This window comes from Melopsittacus undulatus, chromosome 5, assembly GCF_012275295.1.
Source record: "Melopsittacus undulatus isolate bMelUnd1 chromosome 5, bMelUnd1.mat.Z, whole genome shotgun sequence".
Taxonomy (NCBI): Eukaryota; Metazoa; Chordata; class Aves; order Psittaciformes; family Psittaculidae; genus Melopsittacus; species Melopsittacus undulatus.
This window is the reverse complement of record NC_047531.1, coordinates 44,856,962-44,876,448: the sequence shown is the minus strand read 5'-3', so window position 1 is coordinate 44,876,448 and position 19,487 is coordinate 44,856,962. Positions and strand designations below refer to the sequence as shown.

At 40.4% G+C, this 19,487-nt stretch overlaps 1 long non-coding RNA gene across 1 annotated transcript; it reads right to left on the bottom strand.

Moving 5' to 3' along the window:
* Positions 1 to 1,578: 1,578 nt before the first annotated feature.
* LOC115946693 (uncharacterized) lies at positions 1,579 to 19,175 on the bottom strand. The gene is made up of 4 exons (XR_004080740.2): positions 19,050 to 19,175; positions 17,491 to 17,562; positions 10,711 to 10,774; positions 1,579 to 1,651 (listed from the first exon to the last, which is right to left on the bottom strand). It is a non-coding gene; the product is annotated as an uncharacterized lncRNA (long non-coding RNA).
* Positions 19,176 to 19,487: the final 312 nt, after the last annotated feature.

Genomic DNA, 19,487 nt, shown 5'->3' with positions numbered 1-19,487 from the left:
AATTTGTTCTCTTTTATTTATCAACACCACCTTTAGCTCTATCTGTTCTCTCTTAGAGGACTGCAAACATTAAGGATCAGAAGCTATTTCTTCTGTTTTTGTGGTTTATAGCTTCTCCATTTTAAGGCCTGTAAACATTACTGTAATCATCTAACGATAGATTATGTATATGAACAGAGAAACCCTTTTTATCCTTTTAAAAAAAACATATTTGTGTTTGAAATTAATTAATTCTTCCAACCAGGAAAACACATACACTGTTCAGAGAAGGGCACACTCAATTTCTGGAGGTAAAGAATGGCATGTCAAGTGAGGTATCACTCCAATCCAAATTACTGACCTGCATTTCACATATTCTAAATGACTTTACCATAAGCATTATGTTCTGGCTATAAAGCCACTACAAACCTTGCCAGCATTTTCAGCATGCTGGGCCATGCAACTCTATGTTACGCACTAAATGCAACATATAATGCCCAACACTATAAGGCACCCAGGACTCAACCATGCTTTAATCTATAGTATCTTGCAGGTAAAGTTGCTAGCAAGAATTCAGACTGTAGCAAGACCTTCATATTGTGAAGAGCCCATAACACATACCCCAGTAGGTGACAGGAGATCACCAGGAGGAAGTCATGAACAGAAGCCACCAGTTATCCAATGGTTTCATCAGTCTGTCACAGGATGGGGTTGAAAATACAAAGACTTTCATTGCAGCCTGGCAACTACAAGCTTCAGACAGTTCACAGTTTTCCAAAACCAGGAATTCTGGTCACCAAATGACCCTATAGTTCAGCACCCCTCTGTTACCCACCAAATGGTTAGAGGGATTTATACCATAGTTGTCCATAGCTTTAGAAACGTAGGCAGGTCATTCTCACTCTAGGATTAGAAGGCCTACTGGAATATTTCACTTTTAACACTAGATGCTCTTTCTTACAAATCTGACGGAATCTTTCAGACATTTGCAGTGAGGAAGTTACTCACCCTTGTTAAGCTCAGACCAAAGGGGCAAATTAAAACCTACAGATGGTTATAGTCTGAAGATGAGCTAACACTTTCTTTGACTTTCTGTCTCAGCTTTATACAACTTCTAGTCACCACAGAGCACATGGAATTTGTGGCTGGTGCTTACCTAAAACAATAATCGATAGCATTTATCAATGGAGCTCTCTGGAATTTCCACAGACTGTAACATCAGTCTTTCCCATTGAACAATGTAAATCATTTTTGTCAACTCTGGATGATCATGCAGTTCTTCATGCAAATAGAACATCACAAGAAGCAGTAAGAAACAGGCCTGTCATGAGACCACATACGATGACAACACCACAGTAGTTTCTTGGTGAGGACATGCTCCATGAGACCTGAGTGCACTGTATCACTTACCATTCTTCCTTTCACTGAGTGGAGGGAGGTTGGGGTTTCGGCCATGATGGAGGCTGAGGGTCAGCTCGGGCTGCAAGGAGAGCTCCTGCAGCTCATTGGTAACAGCTTCACTCTGAGGGCTGGGGGCCGCCGAAAGCGACACCAGCACGGGCTCATCATCATTTTCGCCAGCCCCTCCTCCGTCCAGCCCATTTCCAGCAATGACGGAAGGGGGCAGGCACACCACACCGGAGAAATCCACTTTGGCTTTCGTGATGGCAACCTGCAAGACAAACCAGATGAAAGCAAAACAATAAATCTCACATCAGTCCTAACCCATACGTCCAGATCATGATGGCATCTCCGTATTCTGGAGAAACATGTTCTTTAGCAGAGCATTTGTGTTGTCATCATCAATTCAAAGCCAACTACTGACTGAAACGTGCTAAAGTCAGCAGTTCATAAACGTGCATAAACCTCCAACAGCATCACCACAGAAACTACTGATGAAACTACAGATAAGCAGGAAAACATTCTCAACTTTTTGTACTTGAGGAACCCAGTCACGAGAAGACAGAGATCAAGTTGCTCTAGCCTACCCAGAACCTTGCTGAACTCCTGATTACAGTCCTTTCATACCAATAGTAGTGTTTTAACAGGATACCTGTCAATATGAAATCCAGTCAAATAAAGTAATCCTTCATAATAAACCTGGAAGGACAGGTGAGTACAACAAATGAGGATTTCCAAGTAAAATCGATTGCATTTAATTAAAAAAAAAAATAAGTCATTCTCTTGGTCTATTCTCTCTTCCCCATTCACTATTAGTGAAAATGAATGCAAGAAAAATTTTCCACATAAACAAGAAAAGCTTTCCTGTTTAAAACCTCAGCTACAGTAACCAAAATCTGCACTATATAAAAGGACTTACTGAAATACACAATTTTTAAATGTTTCATGTTTCCATAATTCTTAAAATAAGTATTTAAAAGCCACAACTATGTTAAAATTTAAAGTCCTTTCCATTCAGTAATTTAAACAGAAACAAACCAACTGGAAGTCTGGTGAAATGGTTATTGTGTCAACATTTAAACAGTAAAGGACATTATACAAGGACAAACCATACTTTGGTTTGATTAATGAAGATGGAAGTCTCTTGCTTCTTAATATGCTGCTGTTTCAATCACTCTAAACTCAGAAGACTACCACTACATAACTGCTGCACTGTAGTAATTTGTCAAGCAGAAGGTATTTCCAGAGGCTAGCTTTCAGCTTCAAAAAGATACAAGCAAAGCAAACTGCACAGAAGCAAAGTTAAAACAATAAGGATAATCCTTCAGAAATCAATTAGAATGCCTAAACTCATAGCAAGTTTTGAAAATAGTTGTTTATTAAGTATTCAACACTTAACACTCATAATTGAGTGACAATAATAATTAATGTGACAATATCGACACATTAATAGCTGATAAAGTAGCTCTTACAGTCAGCTTCCCCACTTCCATTTCAGATTCATACTTCTGCTGACTTTTTTATGTTTGCTTTGTAATACCCAGAACACAGTTGTAAGTAGTAGTACATTTGTTCAAAAATTTGTTCAGTGTATATTCAAGCAACAGTAAGTATTTACTGGTAATGAATACACATTATTTCATCCATGTTGTCATACATTCATTCCCAGGACCTTATGTCATGATCTGAAGAGAAGCAAGGAAAAGAAGGGTAGATGGAAAAAAGAAAACAAAAACCACCAACCGAAGCTGGTGCTTGTTACAAAAAAACAAATGAGACAAAGCCAAACCCTACTGCTTTATGACATATTTGCTACAATTTGGCTAGAAAGTGCCTACCCTTTCCTCGATATATTCCCTGTCCAAAGCAAACATCAGTCATATCCATTTGAGAGCAAATTTAAACGGTAATCTGCAAAGACAAAAAATTGGTATTCTGCCCTTCTTCTTTTATACTGGATACAGAATGCCTGGAAATACACACCCTTAAATCACAGACTTAGAATAATAAAGTGTGGTAAACTATAATAATCCTTGCAAAGGCTGGTAGGAGTTAAATGATAAACAATATAATTGGCCTCAGGCCCTGTCCCTATAGGATGGGAGACCTGTGGAAAGGGGCTGAAAGGAAGACTAATTGCTCAGTTAGGAGGCTGGCTGTCACCATATTAGAGAAGCCAAACCCTCTATCTACTTTATCAGAAGAGATGTACTGCAGATATTATACTTTGCCTAGTACCACATGATGGTTAGGTTAGCTCATGCAGGAGGGCAAGTACAGCCAGGCCCAAATCCAGAAGGGACAGTCCATGCAGGGATTTGGTATGGCATCATTGGTATCTACTTTTCTCAGTCTACACAAGGAAAGAAGAGTTCCTTCCTCTTTCAAGAGGGGGAGGAAAAAGCTTGACATATCTCAAATATGTAAGATCTGCTTCAACAAGGTAAACAGCAAATGTACTTAGCTAGTTTTCTGGTTCACACTTCAGGTAAACCAGGACCCTGGTGCAGTTTGCCATGCAGCTACACACTAACAGCGCTTGTGCCAGCACAGCACAGAGGAAAGAACTGACTTCCATCACCAGTACATTCGAACATCTAACCTCTGCCTAAGGGAAAGAAAATTTTTCAGAGCAATGTCAAATCTCAGCATGCAACATATCCCCACTTTAAAAAACAGGCATCCAGTGCACAAGACTACAGTAAAAGCTATAATTGGGTGAGTTTGATTTTTATGTTTCCAATTAAAAGTCTGATGAGGACATAGAGGGATTTATAAGATGCTTTGAGGATTTATAATCATCCATGCTACATTATATGGAAGTCCTGCAAAAGGCATGGAATCCTTTCCCGCAACCAACAGTAAGGCTGTTTTTAGACTTCCCAGACAGTTACACCACTCTATAACTGTCATTGTAGAATGATCAATCAGTTAGCTACAGGCATTAATATTTAGAACCCAATTAAAATTTTAATATGTTTGTTTTCCTGCCATTTCTGAACAGACTAGAAACTTTCCCATAAAGAAACGTGCCACACAATCTTCAAGTGACTCATCCAGAAACTAAAGTACAGTATTAAGAACAAGTATTCCTTAATAAGCCCTCAATAAGGGCTTCAGGGTGATTGCCCCCAGGATTTGCAATAAAATTTGTTGCCTAACCAGACAGCAGCTTTCTATCATGGCATTTGCCTACTTCTGGCCCAGCTGCTTCCAGGATAAGAGTGGCTTTGATCCCAAGGATGTTCTACAGCAGCAATACCAGCTTAAGCAACCTTCAAGTCCTCCACTGTCCAGCCACTCAGTTCTATCCCTCCACTGCCAGGTCTTTCACTGGGGAATCAATTTAGCTAACAACAGATGTCTTTCCTAGATATTCAGCAAAATCAGTTCCCCAGTCCTAGGCCATTGCCAACTACACACACAGCTGTGTCACCATAATGCAGGGGCAACAGTGAGCTCTCAGGAGCTAGAAGTGTCCAAATTATGCTGCTATAAAGCACTAAAACACTGCCACAACAACACAAGCATGGACCATACCACGAGGGAGAAGATGGAGCTGTGTAAAAGAGACATTAGACACAACTCAAATATATAAATTATCTTTATCCCTTATTGACTTCTGGAGGCATTTAAGAGATTTCAATTTCAGATACACAAACAAGGCAGAGTCAATTTTGCACAAGGTATAAGATTAAGAACCACAGCCAATGAGAATTTTTGGAAAAAGATTATCAAACCTGCGAGCTACAGAGGTTAAATTGCTCTGCAGCTTCTTTTTAGGTTTATCCTCTTGCCATAGCAGCATCATACCACAGTAAACCTGATTACTTTACACCTTGCTGAAAAAAGTATTCTAGTTTGCACTTACGATACGACAAAATTACTTATAGGAACTGCTCATAAAGCTGCTCATCCAGAATCACCGAAGGATAGCTCAGAGCCTGAGAGTTGAAAGGGAAACAAAATAGACAGACACAGCAGTGCTGAAACCTGTCTGACCCACGGTAAACTAGTTCACTAAAAGAAGCAAAAAGAAAGTTAAAAGAAACCTGGGAGGGGGAGAAGGTACTAGGATTAGTTTCCTGCCATTTCACCTTCATTAATCATCCCATCATAAGGCCAGACAAACACCAACATTGGCACAAGGAAGCAAGGAAGCAACAAAGGCATCCCAGCCCTCCCCCTTGCCAAAATCAAGTTTAGATCAACTTAGCTTTATCATAACACCACATCCGCTGGTTAGACACTGAACTGGCATTGCCAACAAAAGGAACAGTCCAGTCTGCTCATTCCTCAGCTCCTATGGGCCAACAAAGGCTGAACCAGATCAAGGAACTGATCTGTATTAAATTTGACCTGGCCACACACACAGAGACTACTAGTTTTAAGCTGCATTAGTCACTTTCCAATCTGGCTTGCCACCCAGCAACCCAAAAAACTTGGGCTAGCATAAGGAACAATGAGAGACAAGGTAATAAAAGAAGAAATCAGGATAGCTACTTTTGGTAGAAGTGTCACCTTACGGTGTTGTTATATAGTTCAATCAATCCAACATTCACGTTGGACTTGGACACATGCGCTAAGTCTTCATGCATTAGACTTCTCTCAATTTTGGTGATATTTACATGCTTGTGGCATCATCAAAATCTTGACAGTCAGTATTTAAATGAATCAAAGAACCAAATGAACCAAGAAATCATCTCCCCTAACACAAAACCTCAATAACTACAGAGAAACACATGAAAAAAAAAAAAAGAAATTCAGAAGTAGTAAGGAAAGATCAGAGACGCACGTGAAAGAAAAAAAAGAGCACAGTTCCCAAATGAAACAAGGACATCTCTATAAACAGCTTTCCCTTGTTTGCATTTTGGGGCTGTGTTACCAGGGTAATAGCAATTTCCTACCAATATAAGAATTGCTAAGCAACCTCCAGCACCTAAGAGCAGGCGCATGTGTGTACATCTGGGCTATTTTGAGAAGACAGAAGGTTTTTATTTTAAACTTAAGAGCAGCCTTCTGCTAGATGATTATGCCAGCTGAGACCATCCAGCCAAGAGGCAACTGTGGGGCAAAATGGCTTTAAGTGGATGAATCTCTGAAATGAGTGAGAAGAGAGGAAGAGGATGTCATGCCACGCCCAAAAGCAACAATAACCCCCAGGTCATCATGAATCAAAAGAATAACCCAAAAGTAAAGTTAGCAGCCGAAGCATCATATTAGCTTGAGAAGTTATAATAGAGTGAGAGACAGTCCTTTTGTCTTTAGATATTAAAAGAAATGTCACCAACAGGAACACCTTCAAGGTCATGTCATTAAAAAGCAAATAATGAACAACTTCAGTTTCCTCTCAGCTTAACAGGCACACAACTGTTGTTATAATTACTTCTCCAGTTAATTGAGAGTTAAACTGATGACACTGTCCATAACATATATACAATACACTAAGCAACAAGGCAAGCATCACAAAGACTGTACCCTGCAAGTGTAATAGCTTGTTCTTGAGGAACCACTTACAATTAAGAAAGCAAACTATACAGACCACTAAAAAGAGACTGTCTTCAGTTAGGGAATTTTATTTTAATACATGAATTCCACTTGCAATCATTTTCTGCAAAATCAACCAATCATCAACTTCCTTCACTTTCATAGTAAGGGAGGGGAAGGCAAAAGCAGTCAAATAGCTACTAAATTAATTCTGGATTAGAAACAGAACAGTAATTTGAAGGTGTGTACTGTCCATCTTACCATGACCACAAGCCACTGCCCTACAAAGCCAAAACATGCAAAGATTGCAACACATGAACAAAGATGCTGGTAAAACATGGATAAGCACAACTTTCTACATGAGCAAAAGGATATGAATCTGAATGTATAATGTGCCAGTAACATTACAGTAAAAGAGGATATCTTTGAATCATCACCAGAAATCTCTCCTCTACCACCTCCAGCAAATCTATCAGTACAAGAGTCAAAAAACATGCTCAGGTCAACAAGAAAACGGCATGAACAGCTGTAAAGAGATGCTAGGACTAGAGGGTAAAAGATGCAAAGAACACACCTAGTGCAAGGCAATCCACTGCATAATTTCAGCTGTAGACGTGATTTTAACAACCACACATCAAGAACTGTATTTCTCAAGCCCTAAGCATTTCCTTCATAAGATACTGGCATTTGTTTCACTCAGTCCAGCAGTGATAGAAAGTCTCTAAGAGATCTTGAAAAATCAAACATCAATTTCTTAAAGCCACAAATAGCAGGCTAAGGAATGTAGTTTAGCATTCCAGATGTTAAGAAATACTTTTCATGATTCAATATGCATTTGGAGGAACTTTGTGGCTTTCAAGCTGAAGGAACTCAATACCAAAAATAGTTTTAAGAATCATGATGGTATTTATAATAAACAATCCTTGCTCAAAAAGAATGAACTCTCCTCCAGTTTCTGAAGTTCTTACTTAAAAGCATGAATGAGGAAAACATCCTTCTAAGATGATGTTGAGCCTTAAGAAACATTTTCTGCTGAAGTTCAAGTAACAAAAGAGAGCAGAAAAAAAAAGACGTGATGTCTAGGGCTCATGTGTCAACGGGCATTCTGGTATATTTTAGTTCTTAGTCATGATATAGCTCAACATCATAATTAAAAGAGGAATGCAACCTTCTGCTACCAAGCTATTCGTTCCTGCTGCTTCCCTTTTGTCTGATCTAATGAGTGTGCACCCAAGGGGTGACTCAGGTCAGCTAAACCAGCAGATGATTAACTCTGCAAAAGATCAGAAACCATTTTCTACAGGATCAGTCAGCTGGCTGGTTGTGCCCTATGGCTGAACAATCACTAGCTCTGATGCAAAGGAAAAAGCAGGAGTGTACAGCTATGCAGAGGTTTGAGCAGCCTTTATAACAGCAGCTCACTAAAAGCAAAAGTAACTTAACTGCAATGCCAAAGAGAACACTTAAACATCCAGCAGTTGTGCCAACTTCAGCAGTCTGCTACACATTCCCACTCTCATACCTTCCTCACTGTGAAATTAGCATAAATGTTATGGAGACATCATGTACTGGACCAGATGAAAAATAGCAAAAAAGCCACTTCTTTCCAGGAGGATCTGTTCCCCAGAGTGGCTCACCATGGCCACAAAACAGCTATGCCAGCACAACAGGGTGCCATGAAAGGGAACAAGCTGTTTAAGCCTGCACTGGTGCCAAAGAACCACATTACGAACTACAGTCTGTTTAGAACACTGAATTCTGACTGACTTCCTTACAATGGCTGTCTGATACATTTTTTTAAGTTTCCTTCAAGTCAGAGGCAAAGCATTCCTCCCCACCCCAAAGGGGCAAGCAGATGAAGCAATGGATCAGCCAGCAGCAATGGCATGTGGCAATGGATGCCAACAACCAGTGGAAGCAGAGAGACTGCAGCAAACTAGAAAAGGGAATGCTGACAAACTGCAGCCAGATGTGAGCTTTGACTTGGAAATTCTTGTCAGGAAAACTATGGGGCTGAGAAAGTATGAAGAAACTCATGCTGAAAGTGAATTTGGGGCAGACTGGGATGAGAAAGTCACTGTACAAGAGGAGAGTGGAAATAAGACCTCACAAGAAACAACATGTTTCCAAATGCAGATATGAATTTTGGGACAAGAACTGGATTTGCTAGAGCATAACAAAGCGGTGACTTGGGCAAGGAAACATAGCTCAGAGAACCGATGTAGACTAAAATAAAATAAATTTTGAAAATTAAAAAACAAGACAAAGGTAAAGTAGTCATATTTCAGTCAGTTCAGTTCCCAGCACAAGCATTCATGTCAGCACAAAGCAGCAGGCAAAACAGGAGATACGAAGAATCTTACAGGAGTTTACAGCAAGTTCTTTTGCAACTTACTTTTGTGTGTGAAAGGAAATAGTTTTACATTTTATATGATTCAGTCTGATCATGAGCTGTGACTGAGAGCGTACAACCATATTGTATCACTTCACCTCAGTTTGAAATTGTCACCTCTTCTTCATATCTAGTGGCTCTGCAGCCACAGAGCAAGTCAATTCAGTTTGATGTTCTGATGGAATGCTACACTTTGAAACATACTTGCTTTCCCATTGTGCTAGCAATCTGAACCCTGCAACCACAGGTTTATTAGATCTCATCCTCCACTCCCCACCCCTCAAAAAAAAAATCAAACCACGACAAAACAAAAACAAAAACTAGAGGAACAAGGCCCACTGAAAAGCAAAGGCCTTCAGTTATGTTAGGCACAGTGGGAAACCAAAGTCTTAAAGTCTGCAAGGAGTTTTCTGACCCCAGTCACATTCTTTAGTCACAACAGTTGGAATCTGTCTACAAGAAATTAAACAAATTTGAATTGACTTTGCCTACCCTTTCCATCAATGGACACTGGATGTGGAATCCAAATTTCTCTGAATTTATTGTCATCTCCTAATGCAGCTACCAAGCATGACATTAATTTAAGTGGAAAGTCCAGCAATTGAGACTGAGTTACCACATCTCCTGTTCCATTTTTCCCCTACAAAAGCTGACTTTCCACCCTTGGATATCCCCACTATTGAAGAATAGGTAAGATTTTTATTTTTTTTTAGTGATTCAGGGAAAAGTATATATCAATATTACTGCCTTGTCTAACCAGTTTATTGAAAAAATTAAGTACTCAAGAAGTGCTCCCTAACATGTAAATCTAATAAATGTGGGCAAAGAGCACGGTGAAGGGGTGGGAGAATCGACAATGCTGTTCTTTGCCAATTCAAAGGATACTTCAACCTTCATTACCTTTTATTTTAAAGCAACAATACTAGAAGGCAGCACATGAAGGACATCTAAACCAAGACTTTTGTTCTGCTGCTAAAATAGATTAAAACATTTTCTGTTCTTTACTATAAGATTCATTCTGGGACCACAGATAACATCTGAATGTATCATCCTCTGAGTGCTGCCATATCATGGTAAGCTCATTACAGTTTTGCAGATATTATTACTTTACTGTATAGATATAATTGCCTGCCTTTATATACTTAAATAAACCAGCCTAGTAAGCCAAGGATTAGTAACACTGAATAAAGTCTGTAACACAGAACCACCAGCTAACTTGTGACCAGTCTGACATTGCTAGGCAGCAGTGAAAAGTGAACAAATGTGTCATTTACACTCTTACACTATAAAGTCTTTGCTGGACAGCTGTCACATCTTACGCTAGTACAAATTCAAAATATTTCATCTCTAACACACTATTACCCATCGTGTTTAATGACCACAAGCAATTTTCAATTCAGCACATAAGAAAAGGTGCAGGCTAAAGACAGCAAAGAGAACACAATACATACCTTACTCACAGTTCCCACGGGCAAACCCAGCTCAATTCCATGCCAGCAGCTCTCTCCTCAGTCACTGAAAGGGAAAACAGGATAAATACTGAAATCTTAAAATAAAAAAAAAGTAAATAAGATAAAACTAAACAACCACCACACCTGTTTTCTCCTTTAAGAGTAAGGAGCAAAGTCCTTTATCCAGGATTCTTTTTTCATATAATCTAATTCATTTGGCACACACAACAGAATTTGAACTGAAAAGGCTGCCACACTTGTATACACATACCTGTGCTACTTGCAGAGCAGAACTTTTTAGTTTGGGACTGCTGTTTTGTCAGTTCTGAAGAATGCATTACTTGAGATTTACTAAGCCAGAATACCCACAAAATTACATACTTAGTCTTCCCGTCCTTGTACTGAAGTCACCTATCAGGACTGCAATGGGAATCCCACTTTAAAGGAAGGGAAGGGGGGACATCTTGAGCACCTTAAGACAAATTCACAAACATACTGAATTAACACACCACTTTTCTCTGGCAATACAGTTTTAACAGGCATGCACAGCAGAACTTGATTAGAAAATAATTACTTTGGAGACTTTAGAAGACTATTATTGCAAACAGCAATAAAAATGATGAGAAGCTGATTTGTAGTTGCCATACTTTCACTCCTACTTCCTTAGCCACCTTTAAAAAAATACAAATCATTATATGAAGGTTTTAAACACAGTGTTTCCATCCTATTTCCTCCTCTAACATTTTCAGACTTTAGGGCTTTCCTAGACACCAGAAGCACAGAACTGCAGTTGAGATGCTATGATATTTCGTCAATAAAAGAACTCAGGCACCTCCCGAAAAACAAACTTTAGACGGATGGACTCGGGAGACAAGCATTAACATAGCCGGAGTGGAAAAAAAAAATAGAATGAGCTGTCTAATACTTTAGCATCAGAAGGAATAAGACCAGTAAGACTGATAAGTCTCTTCTGAAGAAAGAATGACCACAGTTAGACACTTGGATAATCAGGGCACTGCGAAATTTGAAAGAAGTCCATGATCCCAAACAAATAAAAGAAGGAAGCTGTTCCAAAGCAGCTCCAGGTAATAAACTACACACATACTTGGTCAACTCTTCTCCACTTAACAACTTGCAGGATAAGGTATTTACCATATCGACACAAATTTTAAAATGTAAGGTCACAAAGACAGCCTGAGAAAGTTGGTGCTGTTCAGCCTGCAGAAGAGAAGCTGCATGGAGACCTCAGAGCAGCCTTCCAGTATCTGAAGAGGGCCTACAAGGATGACAGATAGGGACTCTTTATCAGGGACTGTAGTGATAGGACAAGGAGTAATGGGTTTAAACAGGGGAAGTTCAGGATAGATATAAGGAAGAAGTTCTTTACTGTGAAGGTGGTGAGGCACTGGAACAGGTTGCTGAATGAAGTGGTAGATGCTCCATCCCTGGCATTGTTCAAGGCCAGGTTGGACATAGCCTTGGGTGACATGGTCTAGTGGAAGGTGTGCCTGCCCATGGCAGGGGATTGGAACTAGATGATCTTAAGGTCCTTTCCAACAAAAACCAGTCTGTGATTCTATGATTCTATGACACTACTACTTTAGAAGCTTCCCTTACAATCTCTTTCAGAGAGTGTTTCAATTTTTCTTTGAATAAAATGTGTCAGCACACACTATTCATGGCTCTGTCACAAAATCAACATGTCATATTGCCACCTTTTTGCACTATTTTTCATCAGGTCAATATTTGAAATTACTTACAGTCACTTAATTAATTTCACATGAGAATCCATAACAAGTAATTATTTTTTCTTTAACAAAGTAGCCAACCTGATAATCTGTAATTAAAACATTATAATGATGCGAGGCTACAACACCAAGTATATACTTACAACATACTTTGCAAACCCCAGAAGGAAGAACTCAAGAAGTCAAGGAAAGTCTCCCACAAAGATAGGAAAAAGTTAACCAAGAATTCAGTATTTCAATCTGAAGAATGTATCAAGCCATCCCTAATCAGCTGGCAGGTTGAGGCAGAAAGGGGAAGAACCTCTCTGTACACCTCAGTTCTACATTCCTTCCAAGGCACTCATTACCTGCCAATACAAGACACCAGGCTGGACAGACATCTCATCTGGCACAATACAGAAGACCTCCAAGTCTTACCTTTTAAGGTATGCATGAAGATTAAAAATATCTATATAGATATACACAGACACTCAGTGATTTTTTACATCTTTCAAAAACTTACCATTATCCTTCAGAAAAGAGTGTGTGTGTGTGTGTGTGTGTGCGCGCGTGTGTGTGTGTATACATCAAACACACATTCAGAAAACAGCACAAACTATTTCACTAACTTCCTTGTCTTGGTTTATTTACCTCTCCCGAGTTTCCAGCACTCCCATTTACCTTCTCAGGTGTTCAGATATCCTTGCTCTCCCACGCATAACTTGTCCTCTACGACTGCACGTATTTATCTTTATGCCTCTACTAAGAACTGAAGTTTTATTCCATATAATATGGACAATAAAAGGGAAACTTTGAAACTTTCAGTCCTATTTGCCAAGGAAGTTCCTGTTCAATCTCAGGCAATTAAAGTCTCACATCCTGCAATTTACTGCTTAGTCACCTGAACCTTGAGTAGGAGATAAACTAGTTTGCAATGGGCATGGACAGTCATTGACTTTTTTTCCTAATGTGCATGCCAGTAAGCTAAGAGATACTGCAGATGTATTTCTAACATTATCTTTATTCAGTCATTCTATGGAATTTCAATCTAGCTTGAAGATGGAACAACAAAAAACACAGACACACCCTACCTTCAAAACAAGTCAGACTTTACAAAGATTTAGCCTTAGAGCTGTAATGAAAGACAAGCTCTTTACTGCTCCTTCTATATTGCAGTGAGTGAGCAAAGATTAATCACATAACTGAAACATTTTCTGGCAAAATTCCACAGCTAAACGTTTTTGTTATTCTTTGCTTATAGCACAATCAAAACATTCCTCCAACACTCCTTTCTCCTCTCACTATATAGTTGATGCGGGCAAAACTCTACTGTCCTAGATTTTCTGAAGAAAAAAAAATAGCATCATCTCTAAGAAATGCAGAAGTCTCATCTTGCTGATAAACTTTTCCATCCAATGGAAATGTTTATATGTCATCGTTTACATGTTCAAGCCAGATGGCTGCTATTCCAGTGATTACAATGGCTTATAGCCTTCACTGGTGAATTGGAGTTTTAGCATGTCTGACCACCACAGAAACTCACTGATATGATTCGCAAGTCCAATCTGAACACGCAGTGAAGAAATCACATCCCATCTTTCTAACAGCCATACTACCTCTGAGACTGAGGCTTGGGAAAGATTCAGACTCCAAGTGATCTGTTTCTGTAAAGTATGCCTGACAGTACCTATGAGAGCAAATTCAAAGACATGATATTAGGTCTAACATTAACTTGGCCCTACCAATCACTCAGAGAAACCATGCACCCAGGTTTGGGTCCACTGTACACAGTGAAACAGAAATTAAGTTCTGTAGACTTTAATGCAGACTGTAATCACATTCTGTTGGGAAGCTTCTTGTATTTCCATAAAAATGATATTTTTAAAAATAATGATTCAAATAGAGTCTTTCAATGCTTTTCCAAAAGTTTCTTCCTGAAGGAGGAAAAGTTTCCCTGTAACTGACAAAGTGAGTCCTGTCTCACCTTTGCTCAAAATTGTACCTTCACACATCTAAACAGTTGCAGAAAGAATGAGTTCATCATAACATGGGTATGGCTGTGTGAAAAGGATGATCTCATCAGAGTAAGCCTAAACAGGGTGTCAACCATATAGATCAATTCTGCAGTAAAGACATATCCTCAGTGTCTCTACTAAACCACAGAAAGGGTAGAACTCAAGGAACCACAGTATATACACACACCTTCTCTAGTGTGGCTAGAACTAGTCATAATTGCCATGTATTACATGAAGAATTAATTTGAGGTTGAAACAATCTGTGATGTCACCTCTTATCCCAAAACAAAATTAGCTTTACAAAACTAGACATACCATTTCAGTCTCCTGCTCCCCTAATGTGAAGGTACTCTGAAGATGATGTATAGCCCGCACATTTATTTGCCTCACCAGAAGATGGTAAAATATGAGTTTTCTGCATTGCTTTCTGCCAGAGGCTCCTGCATTGTGGTACACAAGCACTTCAATATGCACCCATAGCAATCAGAGACTTCAGCAGCAGTGGCTTCTGACCATGTCCGGGGAGAATTTTTATATCAGTGCCACAGGGCAGCCCCCAATGCCCAGCTGTTAACAAATAACATGCTGGCACATGCAGCAGCAGTTCGCATGCTCCTTCTGCTGTGCTCTACAAAAACCCTGCTTTTCTGGATCAGCAGGGCCAAAACAAGCTGAAATAGGGAGCACAAGTGAATTAAGAAGGATAAGTAGAAGTAGTTGACATGCTAGTTTGTGGTAGGACAGCAAAAGGAGATGGACAGCATGAGGTTAAGGTGCAAAAGAAAATCTCCAATTAAAAGCTCAGCCTTTGTCTTACAAGATTTAAAAAGACTCGAAACTGTGTGTTAAATTTCACCTTCTTACAGAGATGTTATCAATACAGCTGTGTGCCTCAATCCAAAATATTTCTTCACACAAGAATAATGATACTGCACACATACAAGAAAATGGGGGAGGGAAGGGGAAAGGAATGCTGCACAATCTAAATTCACTACTTCAATTTCTGGAATATAAACCAAACTAAATTAAACAATTACAGTACCTTGCTCAGTGGCAACCTCTAAAACTTCATCTGTGTGAAAAGTGTCTCATACCAGAAATAGAAAAGAATCAAAGAAAAGTGAGATACTATTACTAGCATTGATTCTTAAGGTCTCAAAACATTTTATCAGATGGATGACAGATTCCTGTGTAAGCTACATGCATCATATGCCCTCCACAAGGACAGCCTACATTTAAAAATCTCACAGCATTGACTGACCACTGTGGCATACCTAAACCTGGTAATATAAACTGTCTTCACCCCAATGCCATTCATTTCCCTTGAAGAAGCCACTTAACAGTGTTTGCACTCCATAAAGCACTCAAAGAAGGAAAGGTAAAACATACACATTAACCACACACATTATGTTCCTGAAAGACTGAACAGAACATTTGACAAAGGAATGTTTCTGAAATCACACCAACTCATCCATTTTATCTGACACACATGCATAAAAGAAGAATCATAGAAACAGTTTTAAACCATGGTTCCAAAACTGTTCCTTTTAGCTGTAGCTCTGACTAATCTGCTTCTGCACTTCCTCCACTCCAGCTATGCATTCCTTTGGCCCTCCCCCATCTTTTATTTCAGGGGCTGAGGGGGAGAGGAACAGAACATGCACAAATCAAAAATCAGGTCTCTAACCTGGCTCAGCATGCAGCCCCACAGATACACCATTGCTACTGAAGTGACAGCAAATGGTGGGAAGGGGGGAAAAAAAAAAAGGCAGATGGGAATATGAGCCGCTTAAGACAGGGCTATCCACGAAAAGAAATGTCTGTGTAACCACATCCTCTGTTTTCAGCCTCAGTTCAGCAATGTATCCAGGAGGAAATAATTAGATTCGGCTTTCCCAGAGTAGGTGTTTGACGGTTTCAGACCACTGAACAGTTGTTTTTTCTGTTTCCTCTTCAACAGTTTCTCAGGAAAAGACATTGACCCTCATGACACAGTCGATTTGAAAAAAAAAAAAAAAAAGGAAGAGCACTGCATAACTAAAAAAAGATTTAATATTTATTACCCCTTTTCACACAGAGGAAATCAACTGCACTCTTCAAAAGGGATCTTAATCATAATACTGAGTTATCAGTAAGTAAACAGGCACTGAGACAGTCCAATTATATCATCTACAACACAGGAAGGACAGAGTATAAAGACAGAAGACCCTTAAAAGTGCCATCAATTGTGCTCTTGAAGTAAAAATCATACATGGAGACATCTCACACATTCCAAATGAGTGTAGCAATTAATCTCATTATAATGTTTTAACCCATTCTAAGAATTTATATGCTTTCTGCTCTAACATCCAAACCCTTTTTTCCTCTGATCCACCTCTCTACAACTATTACAGCTCCCTTTCCCCCACCAAATACCACACAGTGATGTAATCATGGCTCAATAGTGAAGGAAATCCAGTAGGGCTTTTTATTATTATTATTAAGAGCTATTTTAATTGCCTGAATGTGTATTTCACCTGGAGATCCAAGGATGAAAGGGTCTGTGGAAAAAATGCTGCTGCTTTACTATGCCAGCAGAAGCCAGTTATAAAAAAGTCACAGGCAAGCACTCCTTCCCAAACCCAAGTGTATCTTATTATTTCACATTCATGGGGAGGAAAACATAAAGACTGGTTTTAGAAAAACCCCATATTCTCTCAGTCCTATGGCAAAATATCTCTGTATCCTCTCTCTTTGCATTTTATTTAATGATCTGCTTGTTGCCTGAAGACTGGGGGAGAGGAAGGGTGACTTCTCCCATATGATGTTAGAGTGGATTGCCTTATTTAAATAAAAATTAAAGCTGCTTCTACAGTTGTTGGAATCAGCAAACACAGCACTACTTACATTTTGTACAGAACAATATGATGCCCAAGAAGCTATAATTACCAATATTTTACTCTCTTCACTTTTTCTGTGAAATCACATTTGGTGAGAATGTGGGAGAGAACTGAAAAGGGTTCAGTGAGGTAGTATTTGGTAATTATGGGCAAATTCACCTCCTTGTGAAAAGCTTGTGGCATCTGCTTTCAGCCCTGAGCCTCTTTCTTCTTTCGGCAGAAAGCACAAATCTAAAGAACAGAAAAGGAGTTCACAGTCAGCTCCAGATCATTTTCTTATTTTAAAATCTATTATTAGATTCTATTTAATCACAACTATTAGATCACTCATTTAATCACTGCAGTAAATGGGAACAAATGGGTGTCCCTCTCTTTTCATATTCAGAAATGATTGAAGTATTTTTGGAAATACTTCTGAAGATCTAAAGGCATTACACTTCCAACAGTTCTATCATATGGATTTTAACAGTGCCTTTACAAAAGGCTACTGATGGATGTTGCGCAAGCATCAAGATATACTTTGAAAGTTTGTTTGCATATTTACCCGAAAGTAAAAGCCACACTCAATTAGAAAACACACCTTCAGTAAGTCAGCTGAGCCATGGTAACATGGTAACATATCATTTGACCATGGTAACTAGCCCTGACATTTCTAAGTCAAACTGAAAATGAAAATAAAGACAGAATTGCATACTGAATTTTCTCAATGCCTTTGCTGGCAATGCTGGGATAGACACATTCAGCCCAGAATAGCTACATTTTATGTTTTCCAAATATTGGGAGCTGTGTCTTGAAATCCTATTGAGAAATAAAAGGCATGATCCAGCAACAAAGCTACAGACAAATATTTTTAAACATTTTTAATGCTTAGACATTTTTTATGCTTTCAAAACAGATTTTCTATTGACAACAGACTAAGATGCAGTTTCATGAGAGGGGCTCTGCTATTGTCTGGACAAACATGATACAAGAAAGGAAGTGCTATAAGCAGCAGCAAGCGTGAAACCCCTTATTCAGCCCACTCAAAGTTCTCTAGTTAAGAGCCACAAAAAACCGTATTGACACAACAGAACAAGTGTACATTGATGAAGATCATAAAAATCTCAGGAGGGTATTTCCATTTGCACTCAAGTCAAGTTGTCAAGAGTCTTCCTCCTTGACTGGGGTTACGTGAAATTACAGTCCTCTCCAATACTAAATTTTACAGCCACAGAGAGGAACATCTAGTCCCCACTACACAGACACCTGGGTCACACAGATGTTACCTTAGATATTCATCTAGCCATAGTACAGGCAAACATCTTTTCAGTACGGAAAATTAACTCTGCTTAATACCACCTGGATGTGCGTGGACCGGTGGGTACGGCAGGATACTGCTGCTACACAAACCCTTGTCAACTACTGTCGCCACTACCAGGCCTGTAAAACCGGAAAGAGATCCCTGAACAAAACCCCAAAGCCGGCCTGCCACACGCGAAGCTCTCAGGACACGAGCGGGGAGCCGGGAGCGCCGAGCCCCTCTCAGGTGAAGAGGATGGGGAGAGGCCGAGGGGAGAGGCCGAGGGGAGAGGGTGGGGTGTGGCGGCATGAGGGGGCACGCTCTACTCCCGCCGCTGAGGAGAGGTCCGGGCGGCGGGGTGGGCCCGCGCCCACCCCCCCACACCCCCTCTTTCTTTACCCCTATGGCGACAGAGGTGGCCCGGCAGCTCCGTACGCACCTGGTCACGGTTCCATCTCGCTCCGGCCCCGCCAGTCGCTGGCGGAACCGCCACCCGCCGAGACCGCGCTTAGCCCTGAGCCTGCCACCCGGCCTCGCCACCGCCGACCGGCGCCTCACAACGGCGGAAGCGCCCTCCCCGTGCCTCCCTGGCTCGGCGACACGCTCTAGCCTCCGCCAATCAGAACGGAGGAGAGCGGATGAGCGCCACCGACGCTGGCCAGTGGGCGACGAGCACCTGGGGAAGCTAACGGGCCCGAGGCAGGGCGAAGGGCGGGCACCAAGCGCCTGAAGGTGCCGTCAGCCAATCGGAACGCAGCAATGATGTCATCGGTGGAGGGGCGGGAGCGGGGACTCCCCTGGGAAGGCGAGGAGGGGAGGTAGAGGAGGGTCCTGCCCCTTAAAGGGACAGCGGTGCTCTTATGGCATGTGCGTGTGT